The sequence below is a fragment of the Rattus norvegicus genome, chromosome 2, assembly GCF_036323735.1.
Source record: "Rattus norvegicus strain BN/NHsdMcwi chromosome 2, GRCr8, whole genome shotgun sequence".
NCBI lineage: Eukaryota > Metazoa > Chordata > Mammalia > Rodentia > Muridae > Rattus > Rattus norvegicus.
Window position 1 is genome coordinate 204,147,366 of NC_086020.1, and position 14,224 is coordinate 204,161,589.

Genomic DNA, 14,224 nt, shown 5'->3' on the forward strand with positions numbered 1-14,224 from the left:
TTTTAGTAGCTGAGGTATTGAGTATTGGTTGGGCCTAATGAAACTACCTCAAAAAGTACCCCTGAAAAAGTACTCAGTTTTCTAATGATCTAATTTAGTTCCCTTTCTTGCCCTTTCCCTTAGGTTACATACTCATTTTGATTTCTGCTTTGATTAAGCAATCTTCTAAGGCTAGCTCAGTCCTTAAGATACTTATCTTGAAACCAGGTAGACCTGAGTTTGAACACAGAATCCACATTGTAAAAGCTGAGGATTGTTGTAACTATACTATAATTTTAAAACAGAAGGCTAAGTGTCATGATCTGCTCTTGTAATCTCAGTGCTGTAGAGATAAAGACCAAAAGACCTATGGTGTTTGTTGGTGACTATACTAGTCAGGGTTCTCTATAGTAACTTAACTTCTAGAAGGAGAGAGAGAGGGCAGTGAGGGGGGAGCAGGAGGAAAGAAGATTTATAAGAATGACTTAGAGGCTGTGGTCCAGCTAATCCAACAGTCTCTGACTATGAATAAAAGTCTAAGAATCCAGGACTTGCTCACCCACAAGTCCGTTGTCTTGTTTAGTCTTTAGTATTCACTGGAATCCCAAAGATGTAGGCTCTAATGGCAGTGAAGGAATGGACTTGGTAGACATTTGAGAACAGGCAGGCACAGTGCAAAAGCTTCCTTCTTCCATGTGTTTATATAGGATTCCAGAAGAAGGTGTGGTTGGTTGGCCCTGATTAGATCTGGATTAAAGGTGTGTCTCTCTGCCTCAAAGATCCAGATTACAAGTAGATCCTCCCATTTCAAAATAATAAAAAAATCCCTCACCAATGTGCCATTCACTTTCAGTTTTTAGGTAATTCCAGATATAGCCAAATTGACAATCAAGAATAACCACTACAAGTCTACCCCTTATCAGCTTGGCATACAGTCATCTCATTTCATAACTAATTTCCAAATTAAAACAATAACCAGGTCATAATAATGCCTAAACATGATATAACTATCCCATATTCAATCTCAAATTCATTATATATATAAAACGAATCAAACATTTTAAATTGCAAATAGATGGCAATTGAGGGATATTCTTTTAGTATCTCAAACTTAAATGTGATAACCATTGATACTCTTTTAATTCATGCTATGTGATAAAGAAATTGAAGAAAGAAAATAAATATCTGTATAAACACATTCTTAACAAAATGCAAGCACTCATGCCAATTAGAATCCTTGTGTCCCTGTTTCTATTTATAACTACCTTCCTTTGCTACCCATTCTGTATTCCCTCTACCCTTAGCAAATACTTCAGCAGATCTTGGCACGTTTCGTGGAGTGTCTTAGTTAGAGTCTTACTGCTGTGAACAGACACCGTGACCAATTCAAATCTTATAAAGGACGACATTTAATTGGGGCTGACTTACAGGTTCAGAGGTTTAGTCCATTATCATCAGGATGGGAGCATGGCAATGTGTAGGCAGACATGGTGCAGGCAGAGATGAGAGTTCTAAATTTGCATCTAAAGGCTGCTAGCAGAATACTGACTTCCAGGCAGCAAGGATGAGGGTCTTAAAGCCTACACCCACAGTTACACACCTACTCCAACAGGCCCACACCTTCTAATGGTGCCACTTACTAGGCCAAGCATATGCAAACTATCACATGAAGTGACCCATACCTTCATTCCTAAAGGGTCTATGCCCTTTGTCAGCCTGTCTGGATTAGGCAGTTATAGTTTCCAATAGACATGTATCACAGGACATGGTGGCACCAGGAGACACCCTAAAGGATCTCCAGCACTCTGGACATAAGCTTCCTTACCTCTTTTGTGAAGAAGCAATCCAATTTCACCATGGTACTCTGTATCAACAACCCCTCCTTACACTGTTATTCTTTTCTTAGCCTATTGGTTTAAGGGCATCAGAAACTCAAAGTGTCCAGGGGGAAGTCTAAGCTTTCAGTTCAATGGAATGTTTGTTGTGACTTCTGTCAGGAGTGCTTCCCTCTCTGGAACCAAAGGTTCTAGCACAGCAGAATAAAATTCTGGAAACAGGAAGAAAAATTCTTATTGAGTCACTAGGGGTGATAGACAGTAGAACTATTCCTTTTCTGCCCTTTTGTATTTGGAACTTTGGATCCTGGCTGTGGAGAAACCATACAATATATTGGAGGCTGATTACGTGTGTGTGTGTGTGTGTGTGTGTGTGTGTGTGTGTGTGTGTTTTGTGTGTATGTGTGTTCTGTGTGTGTGCACACGTGTGCCTATGTGCATGTACACACTTCCTCAGAATTAAAACATCCCGGCCTAGAGTAAGTTATGTTATGATTCAGAAAGTAAACAACACTTAGAAATTTCAGCAAGCTCTTGAATTTACAAGATCCCTTTGGACCTTGCCAAGGTTATATATACAGTAACAACTGCTGGTTAGACGAGAATATTGACCAGTAATGCTGTGTGAATGTCACAAATATTATATATAGATATATATATATGAATGAATGAATTGCAGCTTATAGTCCTAATCCAAAAGTGTTTTCCTATGAACAGAAGGTCCAGTATCAAGTAGTTGTTCTGTCTACAAGCCTGGATGACTGCCCTAGTCTTCAAAATACGCCATATACACTGAAAAACAAGCTTTAATGGCAGTGAAGGGATGGATGTGCTAGTAGGACAGGAGCAGGCAGTCAAAGGGAAAAGTCTTCTTCCATGCCCTTGTATAATGTTTACGTAGAAAGTGTAGCCACAGTAGAGTTTGGTTTCCTGTCTCAAAAGATCTTGTTGGACATCAATGGGAAGAGAGTCCCTTGGTCCTGTGAAGGCTCAGTGCCCCAGTGTACGGGAATGCCAGGGCAGGGAGTTGGGAGGGAGTGGGCGGGTGGGTGAGTGGATGGAGGAACAACACCCTCATAGAAGAAGGGGAGGGAGAGGGGATAGGGATTTCTGGAGGGGAAACTGGGAAGGGCCATAATAGTTGAAATGTAGATAAAGAAAATAACCAAAAATAAAAAAATCTGGCTACATGGTAATTATGTCTAAATAGCTCTGGTTTCTATTTCCATACAGCAGACTGCCAAGCATATATCTATAGCCTCACCGACTGTGTCTTATGATTAGTTGATCAAGGAAGAGAAAACTAGTTCATAGTTTACTGATGGCTCAGCACATTATGCAGACACCACTCACATGTGGACAGAGGCAGTATTACAAACCCTTTCTGGCCCAAACCCAAAAGATGTTGTCAAAGTTAAATCTTCAGTGGAATGTCTAACTTTGTACTTGATGACAAATTTTCCTATTATCCCTTTGTGTTTTTTTTTAAATATGTTGACAAATACATGCCATTGGAGAGAATATTCTGTTTGTGAAGGCAAGTGTTAATTATCAACTTGACAAGATATGGACAAGCTAGGAGACAAGTCTCAGAGTATACTTGTGAGATCTGGGTATGAGTAGATTAATCGACTTGGGAAACCCCACCCACTGTGGAGGGCACTATTCCCTAGTAAGGAATGCAGGACTGCTTAAAAAGGAAATGCTGTGCTGAGCATAAATATTCCTTGCAGTCTGCTTCTTGGTAATGGATGCATTGTGAACAGCTCCCTTAAGATCTTGCTCTTTTGACTTCCCCACCATCATGTGGTGTATCTTTAAACTGAGCGAACACAAAGTCTTTACTGTGTCTCACTTTTATTTGTTTATAAGTTCTTATTTGTGTCCATATATGTGTGTTTGCTTATTTGTTTTTGTTTCATATGAATGTAGACACTTTTAGAGGACTGAAGATGAAGTTTGAAAACATGGAACTGGAGTTCCAGTCAGGTGTGAGACCCCAATGTGGAAGCTGTAAACTGAACGAGTTAACTAGAACAATCCTGCATAATAAAAGAACTTCCAGAGGTAGATTTCAAGCAGTAGTATAGATCGATGGTAATTAAAACCGCACGTTATTGGTATAGAAATAGACACATTGACCAATGAAATCAAATTGAAGACCCAGAAATAACTCCTTACAATTATGGACAATTGATTTTTGACCAAGAAGTTAAACTATACAATGAAAAAGGGAGATCATCTTTAACAAATGATGCTTGTATAGCTAGATGTCTGCATGTAAAAGAATAGAAATAGATTAATATTTATCATCTTGCTCAAAACTCAAGTCCAAGTTGATCAGAGAACTCAAAATAAAACCAGATACAATAAATCTAACAGAAGAAATAGTAGGGAATAACCTTGAACTCATTGGTACAGGAAACAGCTTCCCTAACAGAACATCTATAGCTCAGTCAATAAGATCCACGATTAATAAATTGGACCTAGTGAAACTTAAAAGCTTATGTCCTTTAAAATTGTAGTATGAGAATGCTCTAATTTCTTCATTGAGGCACATAGTACTGTAACCTTTACTCAGCATTGTGTCCCAAAAGTTTGGGTATGTTGTGCTGTCATTTTCATTGAATTCTAGAAAGTCTTTAATTTCTTTCTTTCTTCTTTGACTCAGTGGTCACTGCATAGAGAGTTGCTCAGTTTCCATGCTAGGCTCCTGTCTGTAAGTACATCATAGCATCAGTAATAGTGTCAGGCCTGGGAAGCTCCCCTTGATATGGATCCCAAGTTGAGCCTGTCATTGGACCTCCTTTCCCTCAGTCTATTCTCCATTTATGTCCCCAAAGTTCTTCCAGACAGGCACAATTCTGGGTCAGAGTTTTTCACTGTGGTATTGCAACCCAATACTTCCACTTGATGCCCTGTCTTTCTACTGGAGATGGATTCTCCAAGTTCCCTCTCCCCACTTTTGGGCATCTCATATAAGGTTTCTCCCTTTGAGGCTTGAGATTCTTCCTACACCCAGATCTCTGCTACATTCTAGAGGTGCCCCCTCACCTCCCACCTCCCAAGGTGTCTTTAGCATCTCTCAATATCAACGGACTCAGTTAGCCAATAAAGAGACATAAGCTAACAGACTGGATATGCTGCATAAAGGAACACACCTCAATAACAAAGACACTGCCTCGGAGTTAAAGGCTGGATAAAAGTCTTCCAAGCAAATGGTCCCAAGAAGCAAGTGGGAGGTGACATTTAATGTCCAACAAAATAGACTTGCAACCAAATACAGTCAAGTGAGATGGGCAAAGACACCTCATATTCATCAAAGGAAAAATCCAACAAGAGAAAGTCTCAATTCTGAACATCTGTGCCCCAAATGCAAGGCACCTACAGTCATAAAATAAACTTTACTAAAGCTCAAAACACACATTGATCCCCACACAATAATAGTGGGAGATTTCAACAACCCATTCTCACTAATGGACAGGTCATTGAAACAAAAACTAAACAAAGACACTAAACTGATAGAGGTTATGAACCAAATGGATTTAACAGATATATACAGAACATTTCACCCTGAAAAAAGAATATACCTTCTGAGCACCTCATGGTACCTTCTCCAAAATTGACCATATAGTCTGTCACAAAACAAGCCTCAACAGATATAAGAAGATTGAAATAATCCTATGCTTCCTATTAGATCACCATAGACTAAGGCTAGACTTCAGTAACTACAAAGACAACATGGAAACTGAACAACTCTACTCAATGATAACTTGGTCAGGGAAGAAAGAAAGAAATTAAAGGCTTTTTAGAATTTAATGAAAATGAAAGCAGAATATACACAAACATATGGAACACAATGAAACCCATGCTAAGAGGAAAATTCAGAGCATTTAGTGCCCACTTAAAGAAACTGGAGATAGCATACACTAGCAGCTTGACAGTACACCTGAAAGCACTAGAATAAAAAGAAGCAAACACACCCAAGAGGAGTAGAAGGCAGGAAAGAGTCAAAGTCAGGGATGAAATCAACCAAATAGAAACAAAGAGAGTCAATAAAACCAAAAGCTGGTTCTTTGAGAACATCAACACCGTAGGTAAACCCCTAGCTAAGCTACTAAAGAGCACAGAGACAGTATCCAAATTGACAAAATCAGAAATAAAAAAGGAGACATAACAGCAGAAACTAAGGATATTCCAAATCATCAGATCCTACTACAAAAGCCTATGTGCAACAAAACTGGAAAATCTAGATAAAAAGGATGATTTTCTAGACAGATACCATGTACCAAAGTTAAATCAAGAGCAGACCCATTTCAATAGGCCCATATACCCTAAGGAAATAGAAGAAATCATTTTAAAAAAAAAGCCCAGGGCCAGATTGCTTTAGTGTAGAATTCTACCAGATCGTCAAAGAAGAGCTAATACCAGCACTCTTCAAACTGTTTCATAAAATAGAAACAGAGGGAACACTACCTAATTCATTCCATGGTGTCACAATTACTCTGATATCTAAACCACACCAAGTCCCAACAAAGAAACAGAGCTTCAGACTTATTTCACTTATGAATATCAATGCAAAAATACTCAATAAAATTCTCGCAAACAGAAACCAAGAACACAACAAAACAATCATTCAACATGATCAAGTAGGCTTCATTCTAGGGATGCCAACATGGTTCAATGTGTGAAACTTCATTAACGTAATACACAACATAAACAAACTCAAAGAAAAAATGATGTGATCATTTCATTAGATGCTGAAAAAGGATTTGACGAAATGTTAAAAGTATTGGAGAGACCAAGAATTCAAGGCCCTTTCCTAAGCATAAAAAAAGCAATAAACAACAAAACAACAGCCAATATCAAATTAAATGGAGAGAAACTTGAAGCAATCCCACTAAAATCAGGGAAAAGACAAGCATGCCCACTCTGCCCCTGTCTATCCAATATAGTACTCAAAGTTCTAGCCAGAGCAATCAGACAAGAAAAGGAGATCAAGGGGATACAAGCTGGCAAAGGAGAAATAAAGGATGATCGTGCTCTTCAGTGGCCTTTACTCATCTGTTTGTCTCTACTGTTGGCAAGCCTGGTAGTCGGTGAGGGGAACAGGCCGCCAGGGCTTCAGGTAGCATTTGTAGTCCCTGAGGCCATTAGGCCTTTGGGATTTCAGGTAGAGCTTGTTGTCCTAGTGGCAGCAGGATTCCAGGGACGCGGGCAGAGCTGCTAGACATTGATGGCTTTAGGCAGCTGCTTGTCCTGGGTGGCGGGGGAAGGCTCCTGGGCTGTGGGTAAGATTGGTGGTCCCTCATGACTGCAGGCCTCCGGTTCTTCTGGGCAGCCGCAGGCCTCCAGAGATGCAGGTGGACTTGTGGGATGCGGCATGGAGCACAGAGAGGGCAGGCTGGAGCTGGAGATGGGCAGGACACAGGGGAACCTGGTCAGTAAGGCTCTCAGTTGGTGGTCTCTGATGGCTCTGATTCTGGGTGTTTACAATGGCGGTAGGTGTCTGGGTGTTTGGCTCTGATTCTGGGTGTTTACAATGGCGGTAGGTGTCTGGGTGTTTAGAGGTGTGGACGGAAGGATGGAGCACAGCAGCGGTGGACACTTCAGTTTTCTTCCATTTTCCAGACTTTTCTTCCATGTTAATACTCTCCTCCACTTTGTTGATTTTTTTAATGTATGTGGATGACTTTCCTCTTCAGGTCCCAGTTTGAATTCTGCTTGGTTTGCATTCTTTTAATCATTAATCGTTTTACTATCATTTTAAGAGTGTTTTTTTTTTTTCTTTTTAAATTTACAGTCTGTGTTTGCATGTCTTTAGCACTAGATGGCAATCTTGTCTAGGCAACACAAATGCCTGCTTTACGCCTTCATAAATTAGGCATGACTTCCATTAGGGATAAATGTTGAATATGTGGTTTTTGACTGTTAAAATCACAGAAAGGGGACAGTTCAATCGTGCAACAGCAAGTCCTTATGACTCATTCCTTTTCATTCCACCTCGTCTTGTATCTTCTAGACAAGCTCATCTTTTGCATATTTTTTTTTTATTAACTTGAGTATTTCTTATATACATTTCAAGTGTTATTCCCTTTCCCGGTTTCCGGGCAAACATCCCCCTCCCCCCTCCCCTTCCTTATGGGTGTTCCCCTCCCAACCCTCTCACCATTGCCGCCCTCCCCCCATAGTCTAGTTCACTGGGGGTTCAGTCTTAGCAGGACCCAGGGCTTCCCCTTCCACTGGTGCTCTTACTAGGATATTCATTCCTACCTATGGGGTCAGAGTCCAGGGTCAGTCCATGTATAGTCTTTAGGTAGTGGCTTAGTCCCTGGAAGCTCTGGTTGCTTGACATTGTTGTACTTTTGGGGTCTCGAGCCCCTTCAAGCTCTTCCAGTTCTTTCTCTGATTCCTTCAACGGGGGACCTATTCTCAGTTCAGTGGTTTGCTGCTGGCATTCGCCTCTGTATTTGCTGTATTCTGGCTGTGTCTCTCAGGAGCGATCTACATCCGGCTCCTGTCGGTCTGCACTTCTTTGCTTCATCCATCTTGTCTAATTGGGTGGCTGTATATGTATGGGCCACATGTGGGGCAGGCTCTGAATGGGTGTTCCTTCAGTCTCTGTTTTAATCTTTGCCTCTCTCTTCCCTGCCAAGGGTATTCTTTTTCCTCATTTAAAGAAGGAGCGAAGCATTCACATTTTGATCATCCGTCTTGAGTTTCGTTTGTTCTAGGGATCTAGGGTAATTCAAGCACTTGGGCTAATAGCCACTTATCAATGAGTGCATACCATGTATGTCTTTCTGTGATTGGGTTAGCTCACTCAGGATGATATTTTCCAGTTCCAACCATTTGCCTACGAATTTCATAGACTCGTTGTTTTTGATAGCTGAGTAATATTCCATTGTGTAGATGTACCACATTTTCTGTATCCATTCCTCTGTTGAAGGGCATCTGGGTTCTTTCCAGTTTCTGGCTATTATAAATAAGGCTGCGATGAACATAGTGGAGCACGTGTCTCTTTTATATGTTGAGGCATCTTTTGGGTATATGCCCAAGAGAGGTATAGCTGGATCCTCAGTCAATTCAATGTCCAATTTTCTGAGGAACCTCCAGACTGATTTCCAGAATGGTTTTACCAGTCTGCAATCCCACCAACAATGCAGAAGTGTTCCTCTTTCTCCACATCCTCGCCAGCATCTGCTGTCACCTGAGTTTTTGATCTTAGCCATTCTCACTGGTGTGAGGTGAAATCTCAGGGTTGTTTTGATTTGCATTTCCCTTATGACTAAAGATGTTGAACATTTCTTTAGGTGTATCTCAGCCATTCGGCATTCCTCAGCTGTGAATTCTTTGTTTAGCTCTGAACCCCATTTTTAAATAGGGTTATTTGTTTCCCTGCGGTCTAACTTCTTGAGTTCTTTGTATATTTTGGATATAAGGCCTCTATCTGTTGTAGGATTGGTAAAGATCTTTTCCCAATCTGTTGGTTGCCGTTTTGTCCTAACCACAGTGTCCTTTGCCTTACAGAAGCTTTGCAGTTTTATGAGATCCCATTTGTCGATTCTTGATCTTAGAGCATAAGCCATTGGTGTTTTGTTCAGGAAATTTTTTCCCGTGCCCATGTGTTCCAGATGCTTCCCTAGTTTTTCTTCTATTAGTTTGAGTGTGTCTGTTTTGATGTGGAGGTCCTTGATCCACTTGGACTTAAACTTTGTACAGGGTGATAAGGATGGATCGATCTGCATTCTTCTACATGTTGCCCTCCAGTTGAACCAGCACCATTTGCTGAAAATGCTATCTTTTTTCCATTGGATGGTTTTGGCTCCTTTGTCAAAAATCAAGTGACCATAGGTGTGTGGGTTCATTTCTGGGTCTTCAATTCTATTCCATTGGTCTATCTGTCTGTCTCTGTACCAATACCATGCAGTTTTTATCACTATTGCTCTGTAATACTGCTTGAGTTCAGGGATAGTGATTCCCCCTGAAGTCCTTTTATTGTTGAGGATAGCTTTAGCTATCCTGGGTTTTTTGTTATTCCAGATGAATTTGCAATTTGTTCTGTCTAACTCTTTGAAGAATTGGATTGGTATTTTGATGGGGATTGCATTGAATCTATAGATTGCTTTTGGTAAAATGGCCATTTTTACTATATTAATCCTGCCAATCCCTGAGCATGGGAGATCTTTCCATCTTCTGAGGTCTTCTTCAATTTCCTTCTTCAGTGTCTTGAAGTTCTTATTGTACAGATCTTTTACTTGCTTGGTTAAAGTCACACCGAGGTACTTTATATTATTTGGGTCTTTTATGAAGGGTGTCATTTCCCTAATTTCTTTCTCGGCTTGTTTCTCTTTTGTGTAGAGGAAGGCAACTGATTTATTTGAGTTAATTTTATACCCAGTCACTTTGCTGAAGTTGTTTATCAGCTTTAGTAGTTCTCTGGTGGAACTTTTGGGATCACTTAAATATACTATCATATCATCTGCAAACAGTGATATTTTGACTTCTTCTTTTCCGATCTGTATCCCCTTGACCTCCTTTTGTTGTCTGATTGCTCTGGCTAGAACTTCAAGAACTATATTGAATAAGTAGGGAGAGAGTGGGCAGCCTTGTCTAGTCCCTGATTTTAGTGGGATTGCTTCGAGTTTCTCTCCATTTAGTTTAATGTTAGCAACTGGTTTGCTGTATATGGCTTTTACTATGTTCAGGTATGGGCCTTGAATTCCTATTCTCTCCAGGACTTTTATCATGAAGGGGTGTTGAATTATGTCAAATGCTTTCTCAGCATCTAATGAAATGATCATGTGGTTTTGTTCTTTCAGTTTGTTTATATAATGGATCACGTTGATGGTTTTCCGTATATTAAACCATCCCTGCATGCCTGGGATGAAGCCTACTTGGTCATGGTGGATGATTGTTTTGATGTGCTCTTGGATTCGGTTTGCCAGAATTTTGTTGAGTATTTTTGCATCGATATTCATAAGGGAAATTGGTCTGAAGTTCTCTTTCTTTGTTGTGTCTTTGTGTGGTTTAGGTATAAGAGTAATTGTGGCTTCGTAGAAGGTATTCAGTAGTGATCCATCTGTTTCAATTTTGTGGAATAGTTTGGATAATATTGGTATGAGGTCTTCTATGAAGGTTTGGTAGAATTCTGCACTAAACCCGTCTGGACCTGGGCTCTTTTTGGTTGGGAGACCTTTAATGACTGCTTCTATTTCCTTAGGAGTTATGGGGTTGTTTAACTGGTTTATCTGTTCCTGATTTAACTTCGGTACCTGGTATCTGTCTAGGAAATTATCCATTTCCTGAAGATTTTCAAGTTTTGTTGAATATAGGTTTTTATAGTAAGATCTGATGATTTTTTGAATTTCCTCTGAATCTGTTGTTATGTCTCCCTTTTCATTTCTGATTTTGTTAATTTGGACGCACTCTCTGTGTCCTCTCGTTAGTCTGGCTAAGGGTTTATCTATCTTGTTGATTTTCTCAAAGAACCAACTTTTGGTTCTGTTGATTCTTTCTATGGTCCTTTTTGTTTCTACTTGGTTGATTTCCGCTCTGAGTTTGATTATTTCCTGCCTTCTACTCCTCCTGGGTGTATGTGCTTCTTTTTGTTCTAGAGCTTTTATGTGTGCTGTCAAGCTGCTGACATGTGCTTTTTCCTGTTTCTTTCTGCAGGCACTCAGCGCTATGAGTTTTCCTCTTAGCACAGCTTTCATTGTGTCCCATAAGTATGGGTATGTTGTGCCTTCATTTTCATTAAATTCTAAAAAGTTTTTAATTTCTTTCTTTATTTCTTCCTTGACCAGGTTATCATTGAGTAGAGCATTGTTCAATTTCCAAGTATATGTGGGCATTCTTCCTTGATTGTTATTGAAGACCAGTTTTAGGCCGTGGTGGTCCGATAGCACGCATGGGATTATTTCTATCTTTCTGTACCTGTTGAGGCCCGTTTTTTGACCAATTATATGGTCAATTTTGGAGAAAGTACCATGAGGAGCTGAGAAGAAGGTATATCCTTTTGCTTTAGGATAGAATGTTCTATAAATATCCGTTAAGTCCATTTGGCTCATGACTTCTCTTAGTCTGTCTACATCTCTGTTCAATTTCTGTTTCCATGATCTGTCCATTGATGAGAGTGGGGTGTTGAAATCTCCCACTATTATTGTGTGAGGTGCAATGTGTGTTTTGAGCTTTAGTAAGGTTTCTTTTACATATGTAGGTGCCCTTGTATTTGGGGCATAGATATTTAAAATTGAGAGTTCATCTTGGTGGATTTTTCCTTTGATAAATATGAAGTGTCCTTCCTTATCTTTTTTGATGACTTTTAATTGAAAATTGATTTTATTTGATATTAGAATGGCTACTCCAGCTTGCTTCTTTTGACCCTTTGCTTGGAAAATTGTTTTCCAGCCTTTCACTCTGAGGTAATGTCTGTCTTTGTCTCTGAGGTGTGTTTCCTGTAGGCAGCAGAATGCAGGGTCCTCGTTGCGTATCCAGTTTGTTAATCTATGTCTTTTTATTGGGGAGTTGAGGCCATTGATGTTGAGAGATATTAAGGAATAGTGATTATTGTTATGAATATGTTATATTCATATTTGGATGTGAGGTTATGTTTGTGTGCTTTCATTCTCTTTGTTTTGTTGCCAAGATGATTAGTTTCTTGCTTCTTCTAGGTTATAGCTTGCCTCCTTATGTTGGGCTTTACCATTTATTATCCTTTGTAGTGCTGGATTTGTAGAAAGATATTGTGTAAATTTGGTTTTATCATGGAATATCTTGGTTTCTCCATCTATGTTAATTGAGAGTTTTGCAGGATACAGTAACCTGGGCTGGCATTTGTGTTCTCTTAGGGTCTGTATGACATCAGTCCAGAATCTTCTGGCCTTCATAGTTTCTGGCGAGAAGTCTGGTGTGATTCTGATAGGTCTGCCTTTATATGTTACTTGACCTTTTTCCCTTACTGCTTTTAATATTCTTTCTTTATTTTGTGCGTTTGGTGTTTTGACAATTATGTGACGGGAGGTGTTTCTTTTCTGGTCCAATCTATTTGGAGTTCTGTAGGCTTCTTGTATGCCTATGGGTATCTCTTTTTTTAGATTAGGGAAGTTTTCTTCTATGATTTTGTTGAAGATATTTACTGGTCCTTTGAGCTGGGAGTCTTCACTTTCTTCTATACCTATTATCCTTAGGTTTGATCTTCTCATTGAGTCCTGGATTTCCTGTATGTTTTGGACCAGTAGCTTTTTCCGCTTTACATTATCTTTGACAGTTGAGTCAATAATTTCTATGGAATCTTCTGCTCCTGAGATTCTCTCTTCCATCTCTTGTATTCTGTTGGTGAAACTTGTATCTACAGCTCCTTGTCTCTTCTTTTGGTTTTCTATATCCAGGGTTGTTTCCATGTGTTCTTTCTTGATTGCTTCTATTTCCATTTTTAATTCCTTCAACTGTTTGATTGTGTTTTCCTGGAATTCTTTCAGGGATTTTTGCGATTCCTCTCTGTAGGCTTCTACTTGTTTATTAATGTTTTCCTGTGTTTCCCTAAGGGAGTTCTTCACGTCTTTCTTGAAGTCCTCCAGCATCATGATCAAATATGATTTTGAAACTAGATCTTGCTTTTCTGGTGTGTTTGGATATTCCATGTTTGTTTTGGTGGGAGAATTGGGCTCCGATGATGCCAAGTAGTCTTGGTTTCTGTTGCTTGGGTTCCTGCGCTTGCCTCTCGCCATCATATTATCTCTAGTGTTACTTTGTTCTGCTATTTCTGACAGTGGCTAGACTGTCCTATAAGCCTGTGTGTCAGGAGTGCTGTAGACCTGTTTTCCTCTCTTTCAGGCAGTTATGGGGAAAGAGTGTTCTGCTTTCGGGCGTGTAGTTTTTCCTCTCTACAGGTCTTTAGCTGTTCCTGTGGGCCTGTGTCGTGAGTTCACCAGGCAGCTTCTTGCAGCAGAAAAGTTGGTCTTACCTGTGGTCCCGAGGCTCAAGTTCGCTCGTGGGGTGCTGCCCACGGGCTCTCTGCAGCGGCAGCAACCAGGAAGACCTGTGCCGCCCCTTCCGGGAGCTTCAGTGCACCAGGGTTCCAGGTGGTCTTTGGCTTTTTCCTCTGGTGTCCGAGATGTGTGTGCAGAGAGCAGTCTCTTCTGGTTTCCCAGGCTTGTCTGCCTCTCTGAAGGTTTAGCTCTCCCTCCCACGGGATTTGGGTGCAGAGAACTGTTTATAGGGTCTCTTTCCTTCAGGTTCTGGCGGTGTCTCAGGCAGGGGTCCTGCCGCTCCTGGGCCCTCCCCCCGGGAGCTCAGAGGCCTTATACAGTTTCCTCTCGGGCCAGGGATGTGGGCAGGGGTGAGCAGTGTTGGTGGTCTCTTCCGCTCTGCAGCCTCAGGAGTGCCCACCTGACCAGGCGGTTGGGTCT